Source organism: Erythrolamprus reginae, chromosome 11, assembly GCF_031021105.1.
Source record: "Erythrolamprus reginae isolate rEryReg1 chromosome 11, rEryReg1.hap1, whole genome shotgun sequence".
Classification (NCBI taxonomy): domain Eukaryota; kingdom Metazoa; phylum Chordata; class Lepidosauria; order Squamata; family Dipsadidae; genus Erythrolamprus; species Erythrolamprus reginae.
In genome coordinates, this window is record NC_091960.1 from 12177237 (window position 1) to 12185083 (window position 7847).

Sequence of the window (7847 nt, forward strand, 5' to 3'; positions counted from 1 at the left end):
GAACGTCAGGAAGAGGAGGAGGGACAGCAGCCTGAGACCCCCGGGGGGGGCCTCTCCCCAGCTAGTAGCCTGAATTCATTGGATGAAGACGTACAGGATATAATAGACATGAGGCAGAGACGTGCAGCTCAAAGACGGGGCCAATTAGAAAGATATTTCCATCCCTGAATTGGCAACAGCTGGGTTTGGGTGTGGTTCTCCTCAGCAGGGTTGAAAGGGCAGGCCCGCCCTTACAGTCTTGTGGAGGGTTATCAACTGGGAGTCCTGTGACCTTGCTTCGATTCTTGGCGTCTCTGATCTTGGCTTGTGGCCTAGAAGGCTGAAAGACTTGGGGGAGGCGTGGGTTTTATTATCTCCAGTGTTGTTTTTGCCAGCAAGAATCCTGTTTTATTGCCTGGCCTTCGTGAAACCTCTGTGAAGCTTCATCGTGTTCCTGTCTGTAAGAACAGTTTTTGTTACCTGTGTTTGCTTTCCAGTATATAAACTGCCTTTGCTTTTTACCCGTGTGTCTGGCTACTCTTTTTGGTTGGTGTTGGCGTCTGGGGGGACCCAGACAGAACACAAAGTGGTTTTCTTTAGGTTGGCAGGTTTAAAGAATTGCTCTGTGCCTTGGCACTCAAAGCAGACTGCCTTTGCATTTTAATATGGTGGCACAAAGAAGAAAAACTCTTCAGTCCAGATGGGCCTTAAAGTAATAGCTTGTGGTTTATTTCATGGCACCTGCTCAGACAAGAACAACCCTTCTCTTGATATGGTTATATGTTTTGGGGTTTTTCTTTTGTTTTTTGGCTTCTTTTTTTTGTTGCCAGAAATTCCAATTATCAGCATAAAAGGAACAGAGAGGAAAAAAGTCATTTGGTCTGATTTCTCTTTTTGTGTGATCATTTTAGTGAAGATTGGACTTAATCCCTGGATAGTTCAATGGATTTGCAGCTGGCTGAAGCGTCGACATCAGAGAGTTATTGTTAATGGCAAGTATTCAGAGCAGAGTCAGGTTACAAGCAGTGTGCCACAAGGGTCTGTTCTGGGTCCTATTCTTTTTAATATGTTTGTGAGTGACATAGGGGAAGGTTTGGTAGGGAAGGTTTGCCTATTTGCCGATGACTCTAAAGTGTGCAATAGGGTTGATATTCCTGAAGGCGTCTGTAATATGGTAAATGATTTAGCTTTACTAGATAAATGGTCAAAGCAATGGAAACTGCAGTTTAATGTTTCCAAATGTAAAATAATGCACTTGGGGGAAAGGAATCCTCAATCTGAGTATTGTATAGGCAGTTCTGTGTTAGCAAAAACTTCAGAAGAAAAGGATTTAGGGGTAATGATTTCTGACAGTCTCAAAATGGGTGAACAGTGCAGTCAGGCGGTAGGGAAAGCAAGTAGGATGCTTGGCTGCATAGCTAGAGGTATAACAAGCAGGAAGAGGGAGATTATGATCCCGCTATATAGAATGCTGGTGAGACCACATTTGGAATACTGTGTTCAGTTCTGGAGACCTCACCTACAAAAAGATATTGACAAAATTGAACGGGTCCAAAGACGTGCTACAAGAATGGTGGAAAGTCTTAAGCATAAAACGTATCAGGAAAGACTTAATGAACTCAATCTGTATAGTCTGGAGGACAGAAGGAAAAGGGGGGACATGATCGAAACATTTAAATATATTAAAGGGTTAAATAAGGTCCAGGAGGGAAGTGTTTTTAATAGGAAAGTGAACACAAGGACAAGGGAACACAATCTGAAGTTAGTTGGGGGAAAGATCAAAAGCAACATGAGAAAATATTATTTTACTGAAAGAGTAGTAGATCCTTGGAACAAACTTCCAGCAGACGTGGTAGATAAATCCACAGTACAGTGTAACTGAATTTAAACATGCCTGGGATAAACATATATCCATCCTAAGATAAAATACAGGAAATAGTATAAGGGCAGACTAGATGGACCATGAGGTCTTTTTCTGCCGTCAGACTTCTATGTTTCTATGTTAGGTAAGTGCTTATAAACACACACTATTCAAGCCAGAAGCCGAATTCAATACTCCATTGTGTGAAATCTAATCTAGACCAATATTTTCCTTAAATTAATCATATTTCACCATAGCGATTATAAAATATGGGAAATCTTCCAGGTTAACTACCCTACCATCACTTTATGCAAGACTTAGAGGTAATATCTAACTTGCTTTTTAAAGTTCTCTGTAAGGATCATTGTTCCTTTTAACCAGACAATTACTTTTTGTGTTCGTTTCTAATGGTTACATTAATGGGTTGAAGACCAAAAGCATTTTATTTCTGAAACACCTCCATAGCTGTATTAGCCCTTACATATAAGCACAATGTATAGTCACCTCAACACTAATATGTAATTATGTTAAACAAATTGGGAAAAGAGGAACTATTACATACGAGTATAAAAAGTCATTTTCCAAAAAAAAAATAGCGCAATCAGAATTTATTAAATGTATGAATAGCACTGAATCTGCTTGGAGTTTTCAATTTTATAGACAAGCTTAATGAATCAAGGAGATAATGCTATGCTGCTTTCTTCCACTTGAAAGCCAAATGGTTTCTTGGATGATTCAAAGACATGCAAGCTGGATTTCCATTTCAATAAACCCAGGAGTTGTTTACTGTAGTCCAAAGTATTCAGCCTAGTAAATTAGCATTAATGATGCAGCAGATACAAAAGCAGTTATATGAGGCATCGTATAAAATCTAAATCTAGGAGGCTCATTTAAAGCTGCTGTAGTGATGAGAGAAAGAGATATTTGTGTATTCCCAGAAATGATGAGATTGACAAGGGGGAAGAAAGAGGGCGGCTTAACCCAGGCCTAGCAAGTACTCAGAATTCAATTTAATTCAATTTATTAGATTTGTATGCCGCCCCTCTCCGAAGACTCATGGCAGCTCACAACAATAATAAAAACAATAGCGAAAACAAATCTAATATTAAAAAGCACATAAAACCCTATCATATTTAAAAAAGCAAACAACATACACATACCCAAACATAAATATAAAAAAAGCCTGGGGGAAAGGTGTCTCAACTCCCCCATGCCTGGCGGTATAGATGGGTCTTGAGTAATTTACGAAAGACAAGGAGTGTGGGGGCAGTTCTAATCTCCCGGGGGAGTTGATTCCAGAGGGCCGGGGCTGCCACAGAGAAGGCTCTTCCCCTGGGGCCCGCCAAACGACATTGTTTGGTCGACGGGACCCGGAGAAGGCCAACTCTGTGGGACCTTATCGATCGCTGGGATTCGTGCAGTAGTAGGCGGTTCCGGAGGTACTCTGGTCCAATGCCATGCAGAGCTTTAAAGGTCATAACCAACACTTTGAATTGTGACCGGAAACTGATCGGCAGCCAATGTAGAAGTACTCTTCTTGGATCATATATTTATAAATTTAATAGCCTGAAAAGAAACAACTCCAATTTACCAATAGAATATCACTACAGTACTTCCAAGATGGCAATTTGTACCTAAGAACAGAAACACAGCCTCTGAGTTTCCACTTCATCTACCTGACCTTTTAAAAGGCCAAGTGTCCAGAAAGGTTCAGAATTATTAATGTGTCCAAGTGACAGCTGTTTTGCATGCAAAAATGAAGGACTGTTGCAAAAAGATACGCTTGAAGACAATTGTCCTATACAAGCCCATTGGAACATAAACATTGTAATTAGCACAACTTGATTTCAGAGCATCTGCAAGGAGAGGCAAAGGGCAAGGCCTCACATGCGCACACTGCATGACAGTTGAGCCACCATGGGAATGATGCAAACTTTATATTATTTGTATTATGTGTGTAACATCTGAATACCTTCTACTAGATGCCCAGTTCAGATCATCTCTAGTCCAAGTTGAACTCCAAAGCAACTGAAACCTGCATTGCTTGTGTGTATAAATATAGGCAGTCCTCAACTTACAATGGCACTGAAAAATGTGACTTATGACCATTTTTCACAGTTACGACCTACCTTTATTTATTGATTTGATTTGATTTGATTTGATTTGATTTGAATGCCACCCCTCTCCGTAGACTCGGGGCGGCTCACAACATACAATAAAAAACAATACATTTTAAAAAATTTAAAAACCCATTATTAAACCAGACATACACACAGACATACCATACATAAATTGTATAGGCCCGGGGGAGGGGGGAATACCTCAATTCCCCCATGCCTGACGGCAGAGGTGAGATTTAAGGAGTTTACGGAAGGCAAGGAGGGTGGGGGCAGTTCTAATCTCCGGGGGGAGCTGGTTCCAGAGAGTCGGAGCCTCCGCCGAGAAGGCTCTTCCCCTGGGACCCGCCAGACGACATTGTTTAGTCGACGGGACCCGGAGAAGGCCTGAAGGCAGTCCCGGAGATATTCTGGTCCGATGCCATGAAGGGCTTTACAGTATCTCCACAGACACGTCATCAAAATTTAGCCGCTTGGCATCTGGTTCATATTTATGACCATTGCTGTGTCCTGGGGTCACATGATCCCCTTTTGCAACCTTCCGACAAGCCAAGTCAATTCACTTTAATGAATCTCTCAACTGCAGTGATAACAACTGTGGCCAAAAAAGTCATAACAATCTTATTTAACAACAGAAATTTTGGGCTCAATTATGATTGTAAGTTGAAAACTGCCTGTACCTCTCACATACAGAAAAGCTAGCAACAATTAGCAAAGGGAACAGACTGTCAAATAACTTGACCTTGGATGTTATTATCAGGGTTACTTTTTAAAAAAATCATTCAGTGAAAATGTTTAATCACTGCATTTCCCTATAATTGAATTTATGATTTCTGGATAACTGGAAAAGTCACAAGCTGCTCAATTATATTTTGCTCAGAGTTGAACACGATCTAAACCTACTAAAACAAATGCTACCCCTTTCCACCAAAAAAAAAAAAAGGAATTAGCAAGAAATCAGCCTGTTGCAAATTTAATCTATGTAGTTCAGAATCCCTGCTGTGAGGAATTCAAAACTTAAAATGCGAAGAAAACTTTTTATAGACATTGTTAAAAGTAATATCCAGAGATACTTGGAGTAAGATGGGTGGCCAATAAAGTTTACAATACCACCATTAATCTAATGTTGACCAGATTTAAAATTCAGATCAAGTTAAGGAACACTAAACATGCCATCATTTTAAAGTATTCTAATCTTTAAATTCTTCAGGCCAGCAACTGGCTTAATCAAGAATTTTGCAATATTCCTAGACAGGTGTTAGAGTTAAGGCTAGCAAGTCTCAATCTGAGACAAGATTGACTGAAAACCTCACAAGCCCCAGTGCTTGACTTATTTTTATAGTAACTTTAAGATTATAGGTGAATGTTTTAATCGTGTTAGATGGTTTTTTTCAAGAAGCACAAGCAAGCTGGACTTCATAGACATGTTCATACAGACTTTGTGACAAAATGGAAGCTATTGCTGTCTCCAGTATGTTTTCCCTACCTCTCCATTTATAGCACCGGTATTTCTTAGAGGCTTTTCATCCAAGTACTGTACTAACCAGTCCCCAACCCTGCTTAGCATCGGCTGAGATTCAAAAACCAATACATCATTCCAAGTATGAAGGAAAGGAATTAAGAGAGGCAAAGAATAGGTAAATGGTCCAATCTAGCATCATACCAGTGAACACTTAATGGATATAGATAGCATTTGAAATAAAGAGTATTGGTTTTAGAGCTGAAGAATAAAGCAGGAACAAGACTCATCACTTAGAATGCCGAATGGTTATTTCCAATAAAGACCGCCAGCAAAGCAACTACTTAAACCTATCTGCTGACAGCTGGTTGCAATGATTCAGGCTTCACCTTTTAGGGAGGAGTCTCATTGAAAGAATATTGCTATGCTCACTTCTATAGGCATCTAGACATGGGACTTGTGTTTCCTTCCTCTGACTGCTCCTACTGAAAAGGAGATGACTATGGCTGATCAGCCTCAATTGAATCCAGGCTTACTGATCCCAAGGCTGATATCCCTTCTGAAGCAACTCAAGATTCTGATTCATGGCTCATGCATATTTACTGTCCAACCAAAGCAAGGCTCAAGTGCCTTAAATTGGGTTTATTCTCAGGATAAACTGAACCAAATGTAGCCTTAAGGAGGCATGATTATAATTATTTATTTATTATTATTATTATTATTATTTATTGGATTTGTATGCCACCCCTCTCCGCAGACTCGGGGCGGCTAACAACAATGATAAAAAACAACATGTAACAATCCAATTTAATAAAACAACTAAAAACCCTTATTATAAAAACCAAACATACCGTACATAACTTGTAATGGCCTAGGGGAATGAATATCCTAACTCCCCCATGCCTGGCGACAAAGGTGGGTCTTGAGTAATTTGCGAAAGACAAGGAGGGTGGGGGCCGTTCTAATCTCTGGGGGGAGTTGATTCTAGAGGGCCGGGGCCACCACAGAGAAGGCTCTTCCCCTGGGGCCCGCCAAACGACATTGTTTTTATAATGATGTTTTTATCCCACCTTTTATGTGCAGCTCACAATAGTGAACATACCTAAATGAGCCACTTTGGTCTAAGGCAGGAGTTAGCAAAGTTGGCTCTTCTATGACCTGTGGACTTCAACTCCCAGAATTCCTGAGCTAGCATGATTGGCTCAGGAATTATGGGAGGTGAAGTCTACAAGTCATAGAAGAGCCAACATTGCCTACCCCTGGTCTAGGGCAAGCATGTCCAACCTGAAGCCTAGGGAAAACCTGTGGCCCTGGACAGCTAGTAAGGCAGCTCCACAACAACAGTTGGAAGTGACCTTGGAGGTCTTCTAGTCAAGAGGTCTCCAACCTTGGCAACTTTTAAGACTTGTGGACTTCAACTTCCAGAATTCTGGGAGTTGAAGTCCAGAAATCTTAAAAGTTGTCAAGATTGGAGACCCATGTTCTAGTCCAACCCCTACTCAAGCAGGAAACTTTATTAAAAATAAAAAGGAAGTTTATTATTTACATACATTATTATACTGTATATGTTATATGCAGCCCAAGACAATTCCTTTTCACTCAATGCAGCTCCAGGTAAGCAAAACGGCTAGACAACAAACTATGGTCTAGTCTAGTGATTAAGGCACCAGACTAGGAACCTAAAGTGTTGAGTTCCAGTTCCACTTAAGACGTGACAATTACTCTTTCAACCCAAATCCTCTCACAAATTTGTTGTTTGGGGGTGGGGGGGGTGGGGATAGGAAGCTACTTCTGCCAATCACCGGCTGCCAGCAATTTGGCAGATCGAATCTCAGTAGGCTCAAGGTTCCACCTTTCCAAGGTCGGTAAAATGAGGACCCAGATTGTTGGGAGCAATATCCTTACTCTCTATATACCGCTTAGAGAGGGCTGTAAAGCACTGTGAAGCTGTATATAAATCTAAATGCTGTTGCTAATGCTACAAATGCTATACGAGATGAATGTTGTATTAGACATACTTTTGTCCTCGAATGGTTTAAAGGCAGGATAAAAAATTGAATATTCCTCCCACCCCCAACAATGGCCGTATTCCCACAGCTTTCCTCAAGTCTGGGACTCCCCAAGCCATCATTCCCAGGCGGATGGGGACGATAGGAAGTGTAGTCCTTCCTGCCCCAGGGAAGGAAGGGCTTACGAGCCACTCCAGATCCGGTGCAGTAACACCGCCGTCGGGCGTAACTCCCCACAGCCCTTCTCGCCCCAGACTCAAATCCCCACAACTTTCACCCACTTCGGGGGGTCGCCATGGCGACCCCCCGAAGTATTTCCCGCTCACCACAGGATAAACTTACCGCCTTTACGGTCGCTTAGCAACGGGGGAAAGGCGGTCCCTGCGCGCAAAGGATGTAGGGTAAACAGGGCCTCCGGCCAT

General features: G+C 41.5%; 1 protein-coding gene across 1 annotated transcript in view; it reads right to left on the reverse strand.

The window, feature by feature from the left end:
* Positions 1-7843, reverse strand: part of PROSER3 (proline and serine rich 3) — a 40012-nt gene extending 32169 nt beyond the window's left edge. Inside the window, exon 1 of the mRNA XM_070763744.1 lies at positions 7768-7843. The gene's annotated coding sequence lies outside the window, so the exon portion shown is untranslated. The remainder of the gene's footprint in view (positions 1-7767) is intronic.
* Positions 7844-7847: the final 4 nt, after the last annotated feature.